The sequence below is a fragment of the Oryctolagus cuniculus genome, chromosome 3 (genome assembly GCF_051225735.1).
Source record: "Oryctolagus cuniculus isolate XC-2025 breed Fujian yellow rabbit chromosome 3, ASM5122573v1, whole genome shotgun sequence".
NCBI classification, from domain to species: Eukaryota; Metazoa; Chordata; class Mammalia; order Lagomorpha; family Leporidae; genus Oryctolagus; species Oryctolagus cuniculus.
In genome coordinates this window covers 106,666,817-106,686,809 of record NC_142869.1, presented here as the reverse complement: position 1 = coordinate 106,686,809, position 19,993 = coordinate 106,666,817, and the positions used below count along the sequence as shown (strand labels likewise).

Sequence of the window (19,993 nt, the reverse complement as noted above, 5' to 3'; positions counted from 1 at the left end):
GCCTTTCCAATTTCTTGATGTAGGCACTGATTGTTATAAACTTCCCTCTTAACACTGCTTTGGCTGTATCCTATAGTTTTTGTTATGTTGTGTTGTCATCTTTATTCATATCTGGCAATTTTTAAATTTCTCTTCTGTGACCATTGTTCATTCAGAAGCATGTTGTTTAGTCTCCATGTGTTTGCATATGTAAATGAGATTCTTGAGTTAATTTCTAGCTTCATTCCATTGTTGTCAAAGAAGATGCATGGTATGATTTTGATTTTTTTGAATTTGTCGAGACTTGCTTTATGGCTTAGCATATGGTCTATCCTATAGAAAATAGCATGTGCTGAGGAAAAGAATGTGTATTCTGCAACTATGGGATCCGAGGTTCTGTAGATAACAGAACATTCTGTCTATGTGATCCATAGTATAGATTAACTCTGTTGTTTGATTTCTTTGTCTAGTTGATCTGTCCATTGATGAAAGTAGGGTGAAGTCCCCCATTAATATTGTATTGGAGTCTATGTCTCCCTTTAGATACAATGACGTTGCTTTTAAATATCAGGTGTCTTGGTACTGAGTGCATATATATTTACTATAGTCATGTCTTCCTATTGAGTTAGTCCCTTAATCATTACATAATGCTTGTCTTTGTGTCTTATAACAATTTTGGTATTGAAGTCTATTTTGACTGATAATAAGATGGCTGCTCCTGCTCTGATTTGCTTTCTGTCAGGATGGAATATCTTTTTCCATCCTTTCACTTTCAGTCTTTGTGTGTTTTTGTTCGGGAGGTGTATTTCTTGCATGCAGCAAATAGTTGGGTCTTGTTTTTTAATCTATTCATCCAATATATCTTTTTTCTTTTTAAAAAATATTTGTTTATTCATTTGAGAGGCAGAGTTACAGAGAATGAGAGGGATGAGACAGAGAGTTCTTCCATCCGCTGGTTCACTCCCCAAGTGGCTGCAATGGCTAGAGCTGTGCTATCTGAAGCCAAGAGCCAGGAGATTCTTCCAGGTCTCCCACATGGGTGCAAGGGCCCAAGCAATTGGGCCATCTTCCACTGTTTCCTCATGTCATTAGCAGGGAGACGGATCAAAAGTAGAGCAACTGGGACTCAAACTGGCACCCATATGGTATGCCGGTGCCAGAGGCAGAAGCTTAACCGATTAGACCACAGTTCCAGCCCCAGTATGTATCTTTTAATTGGGGGATTTAGGACATTTATATTAAGGGTTTTTATTGATAAGTAATGACTTAGCCCTGTCATTTTCCCGTCAATATTCTTATTGTTTACTTTGGATTTCCTTTGTACTTCTACTAGGAGATTTTCTGCCTTCATATTCTTTCATAATAATGACAATATTTCTGTTTTTCTGTGTGTAGCACATCCTTACACATAATTTTTAAGGCTGGATGAGTGGTGACAGAGTCTTTCAATCTCTGTTTGTTATGAAGGTCTTTATTTCAACTTTATTTCATTCATAAATGAGAGCTTTGCAAGGTACAGTTTTCTGGCTTGACTTTTTTCTGCAATTTGGACTATGTCTCTCCATTCTCTTCTAGCTTGTAGGGATTCTGATGAGAAATCAGCTTTCAGTCTAATTGGAAAGTAATCTGGCATTTCTTTCATGTACATTTTAGAATCTTTTCTTTATGTTTTACTGTTGAAAGTTTGACTATAGTGTGTCATGAAGCTCTTTTCTGGTCATGTCTATTAGAAGTTGTATATGCTTCCTGTACTTGGGTATCACTTTTTTCTCCAAATTAGGAAAGTTTCTGTTTTATTTCACTTAACAGGCCTTCTGTATTTTAAACTTTTATTTAGTAAATAAATAAATTTCCAAAGTACAGTTTATGGATTACAATGGTTTTTTCCAAACCCCCATAACTTCTCTCCCACCCGCAACCCTCCCAACTCCTGCTCCCTCTTCCATTCCATTCACATCAAGATTCATTTTCAATTATCTTTATATACAGAAGATTAGTTTAGCATATATTAAATAAAGATTTCAACAGTTTGCCCCCACACAGAACATAAAGTGAAATACACTGTATGAGTAGTAGTTATAGCATTAATTCACATTGGACAACACATTAAGAAAAGAGATCCTACATGGGGAGTAAGTGCAGTGTGACTCCTCTTGTTGACTTAACGAATTGACACTCTTGTTTATGGCATCAGTAATCTCCCTAGGCTCTTGTCATGAGTTGCCAAGGCTATGGAAGCCTTTTGAGTTCGCAGACATTGATCTTATTTAGACAAGGTCGTAGTCAAAGTGGAAGTTCTCTCCTCCCTTCAGAGAAAGGTACCTCCTTCTTTGAAGGCCCGTTCTTTCTACTGGGATCTCACTTGCAAAGATCTTTCATTTAGGTCATTTTTTTTTTTTTTTTTGCCAGAGTGTCTTGGCTTTCCATGCCTAAAATGCTCTCATGGGCTCTTCAGCCAAATCCAAATGCCTTAAGGGCTAAATCTGAGGCCAGAGTGCTGTTTTGGACATCCACCATTCTATGAGCCTGCTGTGTATCCCGCTTCCCATGTTGGATCATTCTCTCCCTTTTTTAGTCTATCAGTTAGTATTAGCACACACTGGTCTTGCTTATGTGATCCCTTTGACTTTTAGACCTATCATTATGATCAATTGTGAATTGAAATTGATCACTTGGACTAGTGAGATGGCATTGGTACATGCCACCTTGATGGGATTGAATTGGAATCCCCTGGCACATTTCTAACTCTACCTCTTGGGGCAAGTCCGATTGAACATGTCCCAAGTTGTACATCTCCTCCCTCTCTTATTCTCACTCTTACATTTAACAGAGATCACTTTTCAGTTAAATTTAAACACCTAAGAATAATTGTGTGTTAATTACAGAATTCAACCAATAGTATTAAGTAGAACAAACAAAAATACTAAAAGGGATAAAGCATTAAGTTGTTCATCAATAGTCAGGACAAGGGTCGATCAAGTCACTGTTTCTCATAGTGTCCATTTCACTTCAACAGGCTTCCTTTTTGCTGCTCGGTTAGTTGCCGCCGATCAGGGAGAACATATGATATTTTCCCTCTGGGACTGGCTTAGTTCACTCAGCAGGATGGTTTCCAGATTCCTCCATTTTATTGCAAATGACCATATTTCATTTTTTTTTTTTACTGCTGTATGGTATTCTATAGAGTACTTGTCCCATAATTTCTTTATCCAGTCTACTGTTGATGGACATTTGGGTTGATTCCAGGTCTTAGCTATTGTGAATTGAGCTGCAATAAACATTAATGTGCAGACAGCTTGTTTGTTTGCCAATTTCATTTCCTTTGGGTAAATTCCAAGGAGTGGGATGGCTGGGTTGAATGGTAGGGTTATATTCAGGTTTCTGAGGAATCTCCAGACGGACTTCCATAGTGGCTTAACCAGTTTGCATTCCCACCAACAGTGGGTTAGTGTCCCTTTTTCCCCACATCCTCGCCAGCATCTGTTGTTGGTAGATTTCTGAATGTGAGCCATTCTAACCGGGGTGAGGTGGAACCTCACTGTGGTTTTGATTTGCATTTCCCTGATTGCTAGTGATCCTGAACATTTTTTCATGTGTCTGTTGGCCATTTGGATTTACTCTGTCGAAAAATGTCTATTTAGATACTTGGTCCATCTCTTGAGTGGATTGTTTATTTTGTTGTTTTGGAGTTTCTTGATTTCTTTGTAGATTCTGGTCATTAACCCTTTATCTGTCGCATAGTTAGCAAATATTTTTTCCCATTCTGTCGGTTGCCCCTTCTGTTTCTGACAGTTTCTTTTGCAGTACAGAAACTTCTCAATTTGATGCAATCCCAAATGTTAATTTTGGCTTTGACTGCCTGTGCCTTGGGGTCTTATCCAAGAAGTCTTTACTGGTACCTGTACCTTGCAGGGCTTCTCCAATGCTGAGTATGATGCTCTGTGGGAGTCAGGGAGGGGAAGACGGTTGGCTTCCCTGCTCTGAGCCTGGCAGTAGCTCAGACCCCAGTCAGCTCCCCACGCTGAAACAAAAGTTAGTGGTGATGGTGCAATTCCCTCTCAGCTAAAACTACCAGCTGCAGGGAGTGCAGTAATTTCTTCTTACCTTGTCATGGTGTGATAGTGACTCACAGCTGGCTGCAGTGGTGTCCCGATCCTCTCTCCTCTGGCCCTACAGAGTCTTCACTGTTTTCTAAGTTCTTTGCCAAAAAGTTTGTGTCAATCGGTTCCCTGGAAACATCATCCTCCCTTTGTTCTTTTCATATCCCAGAGCAGTTGAAGTTTGTGTGGCTACACCATATTCAGCCACCTTGGATCTCCCCAACTCGTATGAGTTCCAATCATCTCTTAGTGGAGTCTTTTGGACCCCCTATTTATTACATCATATCCTTAGCAAACAGGAGTAATATGACTTCCTCCTTTACCATTTGTATCCTTTTGTTTTCTTTTTCTTATCTAATGGCTCTGGCTAAAACTTCTAGAACCCCATTGAATAGTAATGGTGAGAGTGGGCATCCTTGTCTGGTTCTGGATCTTAGTGGAAATCCTTTAGCTTTTCCCCATTCAATATGATCCTGGTTGTGGGTCTGTCATGTATTGCATTGATTGTATTGAAGTATGTTTCTTCTCTACCCACAATGTATATATCAGTAGTAGCCTGTGCTTTCCTTGTTCCTTGATTTTCATGTTGAGCGATTAACCAGTAGCAGGTAAGTTTGTGTAAGTATACTTTAGTGTTAGCACAGCACCAAGTCACCATGTATTCCTGTTTTTAAGTAGTAGTTGATTGTGTTCTACAAAGAATGTTAAATAGGTTAATGGCACAGAGAAAATGGCAGAGGGGCTTCCTTCACTTTGAGAGCTGGGTAATGAAGGGTACTGTAAGGAGGTGATATTTAAGTAAGCTGAGACCTGAGTCACCAGAAAGAGGCGGCTATGTGGAGATGAAGAGAACAAATGTGAAGGCTTTAAAAGCCACGCAGCTAGAGCATGTTGAACAATGGAGAGAATTGAAGATGCTGGGTTCAGCTAGGGCGTTGAGGGCAAGAGATGACAAACAGATTTTATTCTAATTGCATGTTTCAGCTGACAGCAAGAAGGAAGACACTGGATTTAGAAAAACAATATTAATCCTGGGTCCATGGGTGGAGCCAAACTGTTGTCCTTTTTAGTCACATGTCCCAGGTTTGCTGTAGGGAGAGGCCAGATCTGTGTGCTGGTGTAGGTCTATCTTACTCTGAAGCCTGTGTCTCTTTGGCCCTTTCTACCTCCCTTCCTGACACTGAAGGGAGGGGTTATGTGTTACAGAAGATGTGGCTCTGGGGCTCATTCTGATGTCAGCTACCTGTGGCCACATAACACTCTGAGACAGTGTCCTCATCACACAAAAAGGCCTCAGGTGAACCTAAAGTCCTTTTCTGGCCATTACCTGTCAAGAAAGGTTATAACAGCTCAGGGGTAATAGAACTGAGAGATAGTCATTAGGGTTGTTCAGAGAAACAGAACCAATAGGATGTATGTAGATATATAAGAGAGATTTGTAAAGGGAATTCTCACAATTAAAGAGGGCAAGAATTACCATGGTCTGGCATCCGAGAGCTAGGGATGCAAGAAAGCTGTTGATGTCATTCAATCTGAGTCTGAAGGACAAGAATCATGTGCTCCAGTGCCTGAGGATAAAGAAAATGATGTCACAGAGGGAAAGAGAAAGAGTGAGTGTGTATGAATTCACCCTTTCTCAGCCTTCTTTTCTGTTTGGGACCTCCATGGATTGGATGATGCCTGTCTGAATTGCTGAGGTTGGGGGAGGAGGACTACAGTCTACTGATTCAAATGCTGATCTCTTCTAGAAGGAGAGTCCTCTGGGACCCTCCCAGAACTAGTTGCATCAGCTCTCTAGGTGACCCTTAGCCTGGTTAAGTTAACATGTAAAGTTAACTGTTATAGAGAATTCCATCCCAGTGTCAAAATCATTGATGTGCATATTATGAGGAATAGTGTTGCCTGTTTTCTTTGGGGGACAGAATAAGAGAATACATTTAAGTAGAAGTTCTTAACTGGTGTCATTAGACTGCTGAAGTATCCATGAAGGCAGTAGTGGGGTCCATAAGCTATTTTTTGCATTTTGCAAATGTCTATTTTTTTCAGAAACCTTTTATTAAGTGGAAACATCTAGTTTCTAGTGGAACCACTTTGACATATTCTTGCCTCTGAAGGTAGATATAATCTAGGTTGTAGCATTTCTCCACTAGATATGTACACTAAATACATGAAGGTACACATATATTCTCCAAAACATGCATGCCAGAAAGTTCAAAGCAGCACTATTGGAAATGGCTAAGATGTTATCTAAATGTCTGTCAACAGTGGAACTGATAAAAAAGTTACAATATATTTATATAACAGGATGTGTTGAGAATGGAGAATAAATGGTTTTCTGTTTAATATGGATCTTTATATTGAATGAAAAAGGGCTCAACACAGAATACATACAGTCAGAGTTGTTTTCATCAAGTCTAACGAGGGGAAATTAGCTATTGGAAGCCACCATAGGGCTTAATGGAGGGTGGCAGGGAAGTCAAGGGTGCTGTAGATGCTCCATTTCTTGATCTGTGTGCTTGCTTTGTGGGTATGTTTGGCATGTAAAGGTGAATTGACCAACTCAGTTTTGGTAGCAGGGACCCAAGCACTGGGGCTATCATTTGCTGCCTTCTCAGATACATCAGCAGGGAGCTGTATCAAAAGTGGAGGAACAGGGATGCAAACTGGCATTCTAACATGGAATGTGGGCATCCCAACCTGTGGCTTAACCTGGTGTGCCACAGGCATGCTCCCAGTTGTCTTTTATTTGAAGTTCCACTCCCTTTCTCGGTCCTAGGATAAATAGAATCAATCCAAGCTAAATTTAGGAGTCCAATTCTTAGCAGTGGCTGACTTAGGAAGTGGCGTTTATCCCAAATTTAGCCGAAGAAAAAAGAGGGTAACTGTTGGGAGATGTCTGGTAAGTTTTTCCTCCCTAAGAAGGAGTAGCCTCACTGTCATATCTTAATGTGACCACTGCAATGCCTGCAGCCCTGTTGTGGCCATGAAGATAGCACACCCGGAGATAAGCTGAGATGTTTAGGTTGCTGGAGGGAAGATGTTAGAGAACCTGGATCCCTGAGGATCCCACAGAGCCCTTAAAACAAATAATCCTGAACTGAATTTCAATTATGGGAGCTCATATATTTTCCTCAGTATTGAAGCCAGTTGAGTTTGAGTATTTGGTTGCTTGGCATCCAAACCTCACTTGTTAATCTTAAGCTTCAGTTGATTATTTTTCTCACATGCATGCATGTATTCTCAGTATGCAGCTAGCACATGTTACTAGATGTGTCCTATATACCATCAGTTTTCAAATTCATGCTGTTTAAAGGTTTCAAATTCATAATATCCTCCAATCTATCTCAAATTCTTATTAGAAATAGGAATGCTTGACTTTTCATGCTTCCAATCTGTTAGCACATCATGTACATACATAGTCACAAAATTTAATAATCATAGAAAATTCTGTCATTTATGGAATCTTAAAGTGGGACAGGACCTGTGCTAGGAACTTTTATGGAGATTTATGTAGACTATTGCAAATTCTTACAATGGACTTGAAGGGTAGACTCTTTGGTCTTCTTTGTATATGTTAGGGATATAGAGCTTAGAACTGTCAGGTAACTACTAAAGCCTTATAGCCTATCTTGGCTGAAAGGAAGTGATTTAAACACAGCACGGACTTTTTCCACTGTGGAAGCTGCTCTCTCTGGTTACATTTTCTTGCAGATCCCTTTGTGTGTATGTTTTCCTTTTTTCTCTCTGACTTCTACTCTCATGGGTTAGGCCTAAGAGTTTGTCACAGCCTAGGCCATTGAAATGGAAAAGACTTTTGCACTCCTATGGCTCAAACCTACGCTGTGTGTTCCTGCAATACTGATTTCTCTGACTCTATTTCACTTCCCCTATGCAGAATCTGGAGAGATTTCTCATCATCTGTGGGAGCAGAATTAACAGTGACAGGCTTAATATGAATGTGTGAAGTTTGTTGGAGGTACGACCCTAGAAACTCAGTGGCTTATGTTGTGATAGTGTGTGTTTTATAACATTGGCATTCCAAGCAAAAAGGTGACAGTCATTGACCAGAGTTCAACCAATAGCTTTTCTAAAGAAATCTGGGATCCAGCGCTGTGGTGCAACAGGTTAAGTCAATGCCTGCAGTGCCAGAATCCCTTTTGGGCGTCGGTTCAAGCCTCAGCTGCTCCATTTCCAATCCAGCTCCCTGCTAATGTACTTGGGAAAGCAGCAGAAGATGGCCCAAGTACATGGGCCTCTGTCACCCATGTGTGAAACCAGGAGAAAGCTCTGGCTCCTGGCTTTGGCCTGGCCCAGCTGCAGTCATTGTAGCCATTTGGGAAGTAAATTAACAGATGAAATATTTCTCTCTCGGTAACTCTGACTTGAAGAAAAAAGAAGAAAAAATTCTTATTACTTCTCATGGCATTCGTGGTCACCTAAGCTTGGATCCTGGACTAGTTTTCCATCTCATCTCCTAGTCACCACCCTCTAAAGCCTCTCATTCAGACATAACCCAAATCCTCCCATTCTTCTCAAATGGGCTTCACTGCTGCTGTTTCTCCTCCCTTTGTACCCAGACTTTGAACAATCATTCTTAACTACTCCTCAGTGGTCATAGCCCAGCTGCAATCTATTTTCCTTGACTGGAACATTCCTAGGATTTCATACAAGAGACTTTGGGGTTGAGAGAAGTCCCCACAGCCTTTCAGATTCCTAGATCAAACTTGTTATGGCATTTTCCAGGCCTTTGCTTGAACCCTGACAACAGAAGATCTCATTCCTTCCTAAGATGCCTAATGCTACCAGCAGACTGCATTCACCCTTCAGACTTCTATCATTGGTTTAACCCCATCCTAACATCTCCCTTTTGAGATCAAGTGGATCAAGTCTCCTTTTCCCTTTTCAACGTTTAAGGAGTAGTTGCTGTTTCTTCCATCTTCTCATGCTTCTCCATATTTAGAACTCTGAATCTCTCTCAGATAACCCTTTATTCTATAAGAGGAACAAATATAGTGTTTTGACTGTTCAAATACATTCTAAAGCTTCAGGAAGGATTTGGCTGTGAGGAACGAACAGGTGGTCAGAACAAAGTGGAAAAATGAGGAGAAACATAAATGTGGTGTGGATTCACAGTGTAGGAGCCTCCTACTGAAACATTGCCCACCTTGGAATAATGTGTGTGTACATAGCTGTGTCAGGGGTAGGGGAAGGTTTCTCTGAAGCCTACTGAGGGAACTGAAAACTGTTTGATGGCATATTTAATCTAAATTCATAGATTAGGAAGCAACCATAGGAAGTTGTGGTATGTTTATCCACCCGTCTGTTTAATTTCCATAGTGCTGATTGTCTGTAGAACTTCCTCCAGAATTAGTCTCACTCCTCCCTGTGACATTGTGATTAGTTGTGTCCTTCTTGGCCATGTCGATGGACTTTAATGTTTGTGGTCTGCTTGAGTAGGGGTAAATCCATAAGATGGAAAGGGGGACTGTAGTTCTGGTTCTTGTGTCCCCCCCAACTCTTAGCAGACTGGTTGTAGAACACAGCTGCTCATGTAAGTTTGTCACCAGACCCAAAGAGAATGGGAAAAAGCCAATACAATGGACCAGTTGCCTGATGGGCTCTTCAGTTTCAATTAGGCCATTATCGATATCATCATATCTCAAGGGTAAAGGGCTTTCAAGACCATTTGGGTGAAGTCTCCCTTCCATTTAACTGAAAAATGTTTCCTTGTGACTTATACCAATTAGTCTACAAAGAATAGGATTTCTATTTCTATTCCTTAGAGCAGCCCTTAGACCTGATAGCTATTATAACTCATCTTATATGTCTTGTGGGTTTTACAGTGTATGTGCATTTGGGGACATTATCTTACCTGTAGTAAACTCTTAATGGACCAGGCTGATGGGGAGGTCTCTAAGGAATAGAAGTATTTATGTTACAAAAGCAGATTTAATATGGAATTCAACTTTTTGAAAGAAGAGTATGAATAGAGTAGATATTATTTTACATGTAGGCAAGGTGGAGTTTAGTTATGATTTTTTACTTGCATTTCCTCTTTTCTACTCTACTGATACACATTTAAATTATGAGCCTTTAGGCCAGTATCGCAGCTCACTTGGCTAATCCTCTGCCTGCAGCGTTGGCACCCTGGGTTCTAGTGCTGGTTGGGGCGCCAGATTCTGTCCCGGTTGCTCCCTTCCAGTCCAGCTCTCTGCTGTGGCCCGGGAAGGCAGTGGAGGATGGCCCAAGTGCTTGGGCCCTGCAGCCGCATGGGAGACCATGAGGAAGCACATGGCTCCTGGCTTTGGATCAGCGTAATGCGCTGGCCATGGCAGCCATTTGTGGGGTGAACCAACTGAAGGAAGACCTTCCTCTCTGTGTGTCTCTCTCACTGTCTAACTCTGCCTGTCAAAAAAAAAAATTATGAGCCTTTAAATGAGAAGAGAATGTAAAAATCCCCAAAGAACTTCTTTGTTACCTGAATAGGTGATATGTAGCTAGAATCCTGGAATAGAAGAATCCCATTCTTTGGAGACCCTGTCCCAGAAAGGAGAAGGTTGGATAGTAATTTCTACTTCCTGTCTCTAGTTGTTGTTAGTTTCTAGAGTTCCCAACACATCCCAGTGCCCTATGCAGACACTGAGCTCTGTAAAGATGGTTTGTTGCCAGGTTTCTGCTGAGCTAGGAAACACCTGCAGAAGTAGTGCTTACCCTGTGCAAGACAAAATCTATGCATCAGGTATAAGCCAGGGAAAGAAATGATATGAATTAAAAATATCTCATATCTTGCTCATTGGTGATGATGAAGACAACCAGCTAATTGAAAAGAGTTGGTTTAATTTATTTTCTTTAGAATATTTTTTTCATGCTCTCTAAATTTCCTTTAATAAGCACATAGTAATTCACTTTTCCCTAATCTGTTGAAGTACTTGCAGTGCTATGCTATGGTAAACTGTGAGTAGGAAATATCTGCCCTCAAAAAGAGATCGTCAATTGGTGGGGCAGTTCATTTTTTTTTTAAACTGCTTATTTTCATTTAGTAGGGAAGGAGGAAGGGAGACAGGCAGACAGGGAGGGAGGGAAGGGGGAGAGAAAGAGAGAGAGAGAGAGAGAGAGAGAGAGAGAGAGAACTGAATCAGGCCAAGGCGGAATCCTGGATCTCCATCCAGGTCTTTCATGTGGGTGGTGGAAACCCAGCTGCTTGAGCCATCATTTGCTGCCTCCCAGGGTGTTTTAGTAGGAAGCTGGATCAGCTGCTCAGGCATCCTGAGCAGTGGCTTATCTGACTGTACTATGGCACACACCCCATAGAGCATTTCATTTAACTGAAAACACCATGTGCCAGACATTGCCTCAAGTGCTTATGTGACCTCATTTAGTCCTCACAAAAATTTCATGTCATTGGAATATTTATCCTCATTTAATAGATGAAGACTCTGAAGATCACAGGATATAAGGAACAATGTCCAAAGCTATTAAGTAGCAAGGCAAGTATTTGAACTGTTTTTCTTTTCTTTTCATCTCTTTAAGATTTATTTATTTATTTGAAAGTCAGAGTTACACAGAGAAGGAGAGGTAGAGAGAGAGAGAGAAGTCTTCCATCCATTGGTTCACTCCCTAATCGGCCGCAATGGCCAGAGCTGAGCCAATGTGAAGCCAGAAGCCAGGAGCTTCTTTCGGGTCTCTCACATGGGTACAGGGGCCCAAGCACTTGGGCCATCTTCTACTGCTTTCCCAGGACATAGCAGAGATCTGGGTTGGAAGTGGAGCAGCTGGGTCTTGAACCAGCACCCATACAGGATGCTGACACTGCAGGCAGCGGCTTTACCCGCTATGCCCCAGTGCTGGCCCCGTGGACTGTTTTTCTGGTCACAAATACATGATGCCCCTTTCCTGTTAAATTGATCACAGGCGTGACCACATGGTTCACTTTGGCCAGTGAGAAGAGGGTGGAAGGGATGTTCTAGAACAGAAGCTTTAAGATCAGTATGTAGTTTGCCTTGTTCTCTGCCATGATGACAGTTACAGGCAGAGGCTACTCAGGTAGCCTGGGTCCCAGAGTGAAAATGAGATGTAGCATAACTACAGCCCATCCAAAATGAGCACATGGAATGAGCAAGAAATGAACTATTACTGTTGGAAGCCACAAAAATTCTACGGTCTTTGCTCTGCAACATGATCATCTAAAAAACACAGGACCTTTAAATGATTGTACCAGAGTACCTCGTTTTATATTGTTTCTATAATTAGAAGTAAAGAAAACTGAAAAGGGGCATGTGTTTGACCTAGTAGTTAAGATGTTGGTTACAATGCCTGTGTCCTGCATTATGGAATCTGGGTGTGATACTTTGCTCTGTCTTTCTGATTCCAGCTTCCTGCTAATGCAGACCCTGGGAGGCAATGGTGATTGCTCAAGAACTTGGGTTCCTGCCACTCAAATGGTAGACTTTTCTTCACATCTTTGCCAACAAATACTATTAATCTTTCTGTTAATAGCCATTCTAATACCTGTGATGTGATATTTTATTGTAGTTTCTATTTACATTTTCCTGATGATTGGAAATGTTGAGAATTTTTTTCATGTCTTTTATGGCAATTCATAAATTTAGCCAATTAAATGAAAGATTCATACATTGGAAATATAAAACACTGGTGGAAGAAATTGAAGAAGACACAAAAGGAAGACATATTTCATGCTTATTCATTGGAATAATTAAGAGATTGTTAGTGTTCATTCTATCCAAAGTGATCCACAGATTCAATGAAAATTTTACAGATACAGAAAAAGTAATCTCCAAACCTGTAAGATATCAGAATAGATCCCAAACAAACAGAGCAGTCTTGAGCAAAAAGAACAAAGCTGGAGACAGCACACATCTAGATTGCAAAATAAAGAGCTATTTTTTAATCAAAATAGCATGTTACTGGCTTAAAAACAGAAGCATTAAGCAATGGAACAGAATAGAATGCCTAGAAATAAACCAAGTGTTTATAGTCGATTGATATGTGAGGAAAGTGCTGCCAACACACAGTGAGAAGAGGACAGTTTCTTCAGTAAATTGTGTTGGGAAAACTAGATATCCACATGCAGAATAATGAAACTGGACAATTATATATATGATGTGAACACTGCAGAAGTTAACTTAAAACAGATAAAAGAATTACACATGAGACCTAAATCTAAAGTTACAGAAAGAAATGAGAAAATCTGCATGACACTGACTTGGGCAAGGCTCCAAAAGCACAAATAACAAAAGCAAATATAAACAAATGGGATTATATCGAACTAAAAAGCATCTGCAAAAGATATGATTAACAGCATGAAGAGCTAGCCCATGACTAGGGGAAAATACAAACTATGCATTTTATAATCTCCAAAATACGTGAAGAACTCAAACAGCTCAATTCCAAGGAAACAAATAACTCAATTAACAAATGAGCAAAGGATAGCATTTCGTTTTTCTGCTTATCTGTTGATGGGTATGTGGATTGCTTTCACTATTTTGGCTAGACTGAATAGCACTGTTGTGATCATAGGTATGAATATATATTGTGTGGATATGTGTTTCATTGCTGTGAAGAATCACTGAATTTTTTTCCATTTAAGACATTCTGAGTTCTTATGCTTTTATATACCTGTGTTCGTTGTTTGACAAATGTGAGTTGAGTGTCTGCTTTGTCCCTGGTACTCGGGATTATCAGAGACTCCTAGTCTGTGATGCAAGAGATCACATACCATACCTTTCCATACAGTAAAAGAATCCTCTGTGTCCTTTGAACTTCATATAAGCATTCATCCTCAAACCATATAGTTCAGCTCCCTAAAAATAATTTGTTTCATTTTGCAATTCAGATATAGCATATATTTATACAAATACAACATATAAAAAAGAAAAAAATTACCCATATTTCTCTAACTCAGAGATAAATGCTGCTAACATATCCTTAAGTTTCCTTCCCGACTTTGTCAGTCCACTAATATATTTTGTGTGATTGGGATCATCCAAAATCTATCAGCTATCACTTACACATGGCTTCAAATCTTCTCGTTGTCAGAAGCCACAGGTATATAGGATTCAACTAGTTTTCTACAGTGCCTCACCTTAAGCACATGCCATGTACTTCTTGCTTCCCTGATCTGGTACTGTCAGTGTGACATATCTGAGATAACTGCTCAGCACATGTAACCCAAACCTTTGACCAAAGAGCCCTGTTTGTTCCCTGGGGTTCTCATAAAGAGATGGAGAAATCGGTTACCCCTTGTGGTGATCATCATCCTCACTCTTCCTGCTCCTCTGCTCAGTCCTCCTACCTTCCTCTTTTCCTCCCTGGGATCATCATCCTGAAAAGCTACTCAGAGCAAACATTATGGCAGATGTTACTTTCAGAGAAACACAGGCTAAGGTATAGTATCGGACAGATTTTTGTTAAATATTGTGCCGGAGTTAGAATATATGTGTATATATATGCAAATTTAATAACATATAAATACAAATTTCTCTACATACAAATTTATGTTTTAGAATATATGTGCTTTAAGTTTTTCATATTTTATGTATAAACATGCCCTCCTCTCTTTTCTGTATCTCTCCTCTCAGAGAGGTTGGAAGCCTGGAACAACATTTACCAGAATCGTTTGGCTGCAGATGCAGTTCCGACTCTGTGCATGAGAGGACCCCTCACAGATGGCTGGAAGGCACCCTGTGGTGTTCTTCCTTCAGTGCTGCTGGGTGAGTGTGAGGGCTTAGTGTGTGATGCAGGTGAGTTTTAGCAGTGGATTATGTAGATTTGCTGACTTTGTGAGGCAGCACAAACAAGTCTTAGATATATTTTCTGTAATTTCCCCCAGTGATAATACTTTTGCAAGACTCCAGTGTAATATCACAACAAAGATACTGGCATGGATACAATTCACCTCTGCTACTCAGAATTCCATGGTGTAGCTTAGTTCACTGGTATGTGTTTTTAATTCTTGACAATTTATTCACATCTTTGTTGGGATGTAACTCATATATTATAATGTGGGGAAATTAGGCATAGGAGGCAATTCAAAGATGGCGCCTGCAGGGAAATTAGGCACACGTGGCAATTCAAAGATAGCGCCCAAAGGAAGTAAGGTGGGTAGTACCCAAAGTTGTTTACCACCAAAGCTGATTGGCCGCACAGCATCAGGGGAAGTGACAACTGATGATGAGTGTACAGACATATGGCTGGTCCTGTAAAAAGTCACCCTGTAAAATGGCCTTTTAAGTAATTGGTTGGTCCTTATGCCCTGCCCCAGTAATCCTGCGGTCTTGTGCTTTAAAAGGCTTTGCTACACGTGCAATAAACTGAGTTCTTGCTTGCTTGACTTGACTCCCCGCTGCATCTGATTGTCTCCGGGATCTGGAGGCTGGGGAACGGGCGAGCGGCGCACTTACCTTTCTTCTGACCCAGTCCATCCTCGTTCGGGTGGACTAAGAAACAGCACTATAAAAATCATCAAATTAAAGTATTCAGCTCATTGGTTTTTAGGATATTCAGAATTATGCCTGCTCAGCACTGCCTAATTCCAGGACATTTATATAATCCCCCAAAGAATCTCTGTCCATTAGTAGTAATTCCTCATTCTCCCCTTCAGTCATACAAAGCCAGTAATCTGCTTGCTTGCTTTCTTGGTCTGTTCTGAACTTTTCATATAATTAGAATAGCATAATATAGGGTCTTTTGTGATTGACCTCTGTCATTTAGTGTAACATTTTCAAGGGTCATTCATGTTTCAGCATCTACCTATAGTTCATCCATTTTTCTTGTAGGATCATATTCCATGGTATAGATATTTTATCTACTCATCAGATGATGGCATTGGGTAGTATTCAATTTTACAAATAATTTTTATTTGTAAAAATAAATTAAAATTATTTTAATTTTAAATACATTTTAAAATAATTTTAATTTTAATTTAAAAATTAAAATGCTATTATGAAAACTGTCTGAGCTTGATGTACACATTTTTGTGTGGACATGTTTGTGTTTCACTTGAGTATGTACTTATAAGTGTAGTTGCTGGGTCATGCAGTAACTGTGTGTTTGATATTTTCAATAACTACCAAATTGTTTTCCAAAGTGGTGGCACCATTTTACATTCCTTCCGGCAGAGTTGGCAGGTTGTACTTTTCCACTACCTTATCAAAAGATGTTATTGTCTGTCTTTTTGGTAGTTGTACACACTTTTATTATGTAGTAACCATCATAGTCAAGATCCTGAACAGTTCCATCCCCATGAAATCCCTCATGCTGCCCTTTTGTAACCACATCCACCTCCTTTCTGCATCAGTCCTCCCCTTCCTCTCTCCACCTCCACAGCCACTAATTTGATCCCTATTTCTGTAATTTGTCGTTTCAGAAATGTTATATAAAAGGAGTTGTACGCCGAGTCACCTTTTGGGATTGACCTTTTTGATTCAGCATAATTCAAATTGTTGTATGAATGGACCGTTTCCTCCCCTTTTTATTGCAAAGTAGTGCTGTGTGATAGGATATACCTGGATTTGTGTAAGCATTTACCCACTGGAGGACATCTTGGCTGTTCCCAGTTTTTGGTTATTATGGATAATTCTGCTATAAACAGTAATGCACATGAACATAGGTATTCACTTCTTTGAGATAAATGTCCAAGAGACCAGTTGTTGTGTTGTATGGCCAGTAATTGATGCCTGGCTTATAAAAGAAGTATCATTTTTTAAAAATATTTTTCATTCTTACTAGCCATGTGTAAATATTCCAGTATCTCTCTATTATCACCAGCATTTGGTGCTGTTACTCTGTTGGCGGTTTTTTTTTTTTTTTTTAGTCTTTGTTTATTTTATGTTTCTCTGTGCAAACTTTCAAATATTTACTTTGTCAAAATCTATGATAGTGATCTTCATGTTGTGATTAGAAGAGTCTTTATAACTCACACTATGAAAATAATTTCTTGGGGCTGGCACTGTGGCACAGCAGGTTAAAGCCCTGGCCTGAAGCGCCAGCATCCCATATGGGTGCCGGTTCTAGTCCCGGCTGCTCCTCTTCCAATCCAGCTCTGTGCCATGGCCTGAGAAAGCAGTAGAAATGGCCCAAGTGCTTGGGCCCCTGCACCCACATGGGAGACCCAGAAGAATCTCCTGGCTCCTGGCTTCAGATCGGCCAGCCATTGTGGCCATCTAGGGAGTGAACCAGTGGATGGAAGACCTTTCTCTCTGTTTTTACCTCTCTGTGTAACTCTGTCTTTCAAATAAATAAAATAAATCTTTTTAAAAAATTAAAAAATAATATATTATATTTTCTTTAAACATTTTTTTTGAGAGGTAGAGTTACAGCGAGAGGGAGAGACAGAGAGAAAGGTCTTCCACCTATCTGCTGGTTCACTCCCCAGATGCTGCAGCAGCCCGAGCTGGGGTGATCTGAAGCCAGGAGCCAGAAGCTTCTTCTGGGTCTCCAATGAGGGCTCAGGGACCCAAGTGCTTGGGCCATCTTCCATTGCTTCCGCAGGCCATAGCAGAGAGCTGGATAAGAAGTAGAGCATCTGGGACTAGAACCGGTGCCCACATGAGATGCTGGCGCCTTAGGTGGAGGATTAATATACTGCACCACAGCACCAGCTCCGATTTTCTTATATTTTTATAGAGTCTTTGGAGCAGGGAGTAGATTAGAATGGTGGTTGTTGTTTGTAGTGAGAGCTACTTTGTCCCTGGTACACAGTTCTGGATCCTGTAACACCTTGGTTGACATGTGTCTTTCAACTTTGCTCTTTCCCTGCCTGATGCATCTTGTCCTTCAGCTATTTCTTATGTAATGCTTTTTCATGCTGTTTTTGCTTGGGTTAATCTCAGCTGGAAGTTGTTCAGTTTGACAATATCTGTCTCAGAATGACATCCTCGGACCTGATCACTCCACTCCCAATGAGTATTGACAGTGCAGGCAAAGCGGGTCTTCACCTGAACTCTTTGACACACTTGGATGTTAGCAAATATTGCGGCAACTTTTAAAGGCAACTGTGTTAACCCTTTGGCCATTATTAAGCTTCAGAAAGCAAAACACCATCATTTTCACATGAACTACTATTAAATGAGGTCTCTTCCATCCTGCATTTCTATGTACAACTTAATGATTGTTATCTGTTCCTGGAGTAGTTTCTTTGATTAATATACAGTGGCCCCATTTGCTTTGTTGTTGTGTCCTCGACTGGTTTTGGTATCAAGACAATGCTGGCCTCATAGAATGAGTTTGGAAGGATTCCCTTCTCTTTTATATTTGGGAATAATTTAAGAAGAATTGGTGTTAATTCTTCACTAAATGTTTGGTGGAGTTCTTTAGTGAAGCTGTGTAGTCCAGAGATTTTCTTTGATGGAAGATTTTGCAACTCACTTCTTATTCTCTTGAAATATGTTTTGTTTCACGTTTCTTTTAAAACTGATTTCTCCTCTTTGACCAATACCATAGAACCTATTTTAATTTTCTAATCCTGGGAAACTCTTTTTCATTCAAAACTATGAATTCAAAACTCTGTTTTCTTCCTTATCTTCCTTCCTTTTTTTCATTTTTCACTGTGTTGTCCTTACATTTTCCCACTCCTTCCTTTGCTAAATGTTACCCCAACTTAGGCACAGCTTCAGTTTCCTGCTGTTTGCCTTCCTTATGCTCTTTAAGACCTAATGTGCCATGAGCAGGATTCTTCACATTATTCTGCAGAGGTGGTCAGCCCTGGTTTTTCTCTTTATCTTAATGGTACCATCATTTCCTCAGTGACATTGGCTTTATAGCATAAGTGCTAGAGTTGGAGGCTGCACTGTCTCCAGTCTCACTGCAGTTAAATAAGCATGAGGACAGGCATTTGGCATAGCAGTTAAGAGGCTACTTGGAATGTTAACATCTCCTGTTCGATTCTGGGAGACACCAGTTGATGCAAGTACTCAGATTCCTACCCTGTGCATGGAAGAACTAGATTGAGTTGCGGTCTTCTGCCTTCTGCCTGTCCCCCTCTTGCTATTGTAGGCATTTGGGAAGGAAGATTTGTATCTTTCTCTCTCTCTCTCTCCCATTCAAATAAAATGATAATAAACAAAAAAATTAAAAATATGCATAGGTACCTACTGTTGGTGCTAGGTTCTAGGCTTTTCTTATGGAAGAGCTTAGGGCCTAGAGGATTAGAACAAGAGCACCAATATGAGGTATAACCAGAGCTGCAGTCATAAAATACATGTGTTCCAGTAACCAGAAGAGGAAAGAAGGGCAACATGACAAGTAATTATGGAAGACCTCATAGGTACCATTTGTTGCACTAGACTTTTCATACACATCATCTCAGTTGAAGCTTACGATCCTCTGATGTAGATTTTATAGCTAAGGAAAGGCAGGCTGTGTGAGGCCAATTCTGTATGACTTCATAATAAATATTGGGGCTGTGATTCAAAGCCAGAGCTGTTGTTTTTCTAGAGTACCCATTGTCTCCTGGGCTATCACAGAGGAGGTGACATGTACATTAATAATTTAAGGGTGAACTTTTCTTAGTAATTAATATGCAAAGAGGAATCCCTAACATTAGGGATAGAATATAGAAAGATATGGAAGTATGTCAGAGCTTGCATTAGAGTTTTATGTAAACATACAGAACATAAGAGTATGAGGAAGCTCTAGGAGAAAGATGATGCATTAGATTTCAACCTGCCGGGTATAAAGAGTTTACAGGATTCCCACATTTTTATTTCAATAAATGGTAATCAAAATGAGTTTGGAGTTTCAGAAAGATGGAGATAGAAATTTAAATTTGCACATCAGTGTCAGTGTAAATTAGGGGTTGAAGCCATAGTGATGGTGAAATATCCAGGTAGGATTCATAGGATAAACAAAACAAAACAAGATAAGGATAAGCAAGAAACTGCTGAAACCAAGCAGGT

The 19,993-nt window shown here is 40.1% G+C and overlaps 1 long non-coding RNA gene across 7 annotated transcripts in view; it reads left to right on the top strand.

Moving 5' to 3' along the window:
• Nucleotides 1-19,993, top strand: part of LOC149127452 (uncharacterized) — a 77,844-nt gene that overhangs the window by 20,452 nt on the left and 37,399 nt on the right. For 3 of the 7 annotated variants that reach the window (XR_016231203.1, XR_016231205.1, XR_016231206.1), the window contains exons 2-3: nt 12,451-12,520; nt 14,678-14,809. This is a non-coding gene — a long non-coding RNA (uncharacterized LOC149127452). Of the gene's footprint in view, nt 1-12,450; nt 12,521-14,677; nt 14,810-16,464; nt 16,753-19,993 lie in introns of those variants that run through there. The other 4 variants (XR_016231207.1, XR_016231204.1, XR_016231208.1 and 1 more) reach the window with 2 other exon arrangements.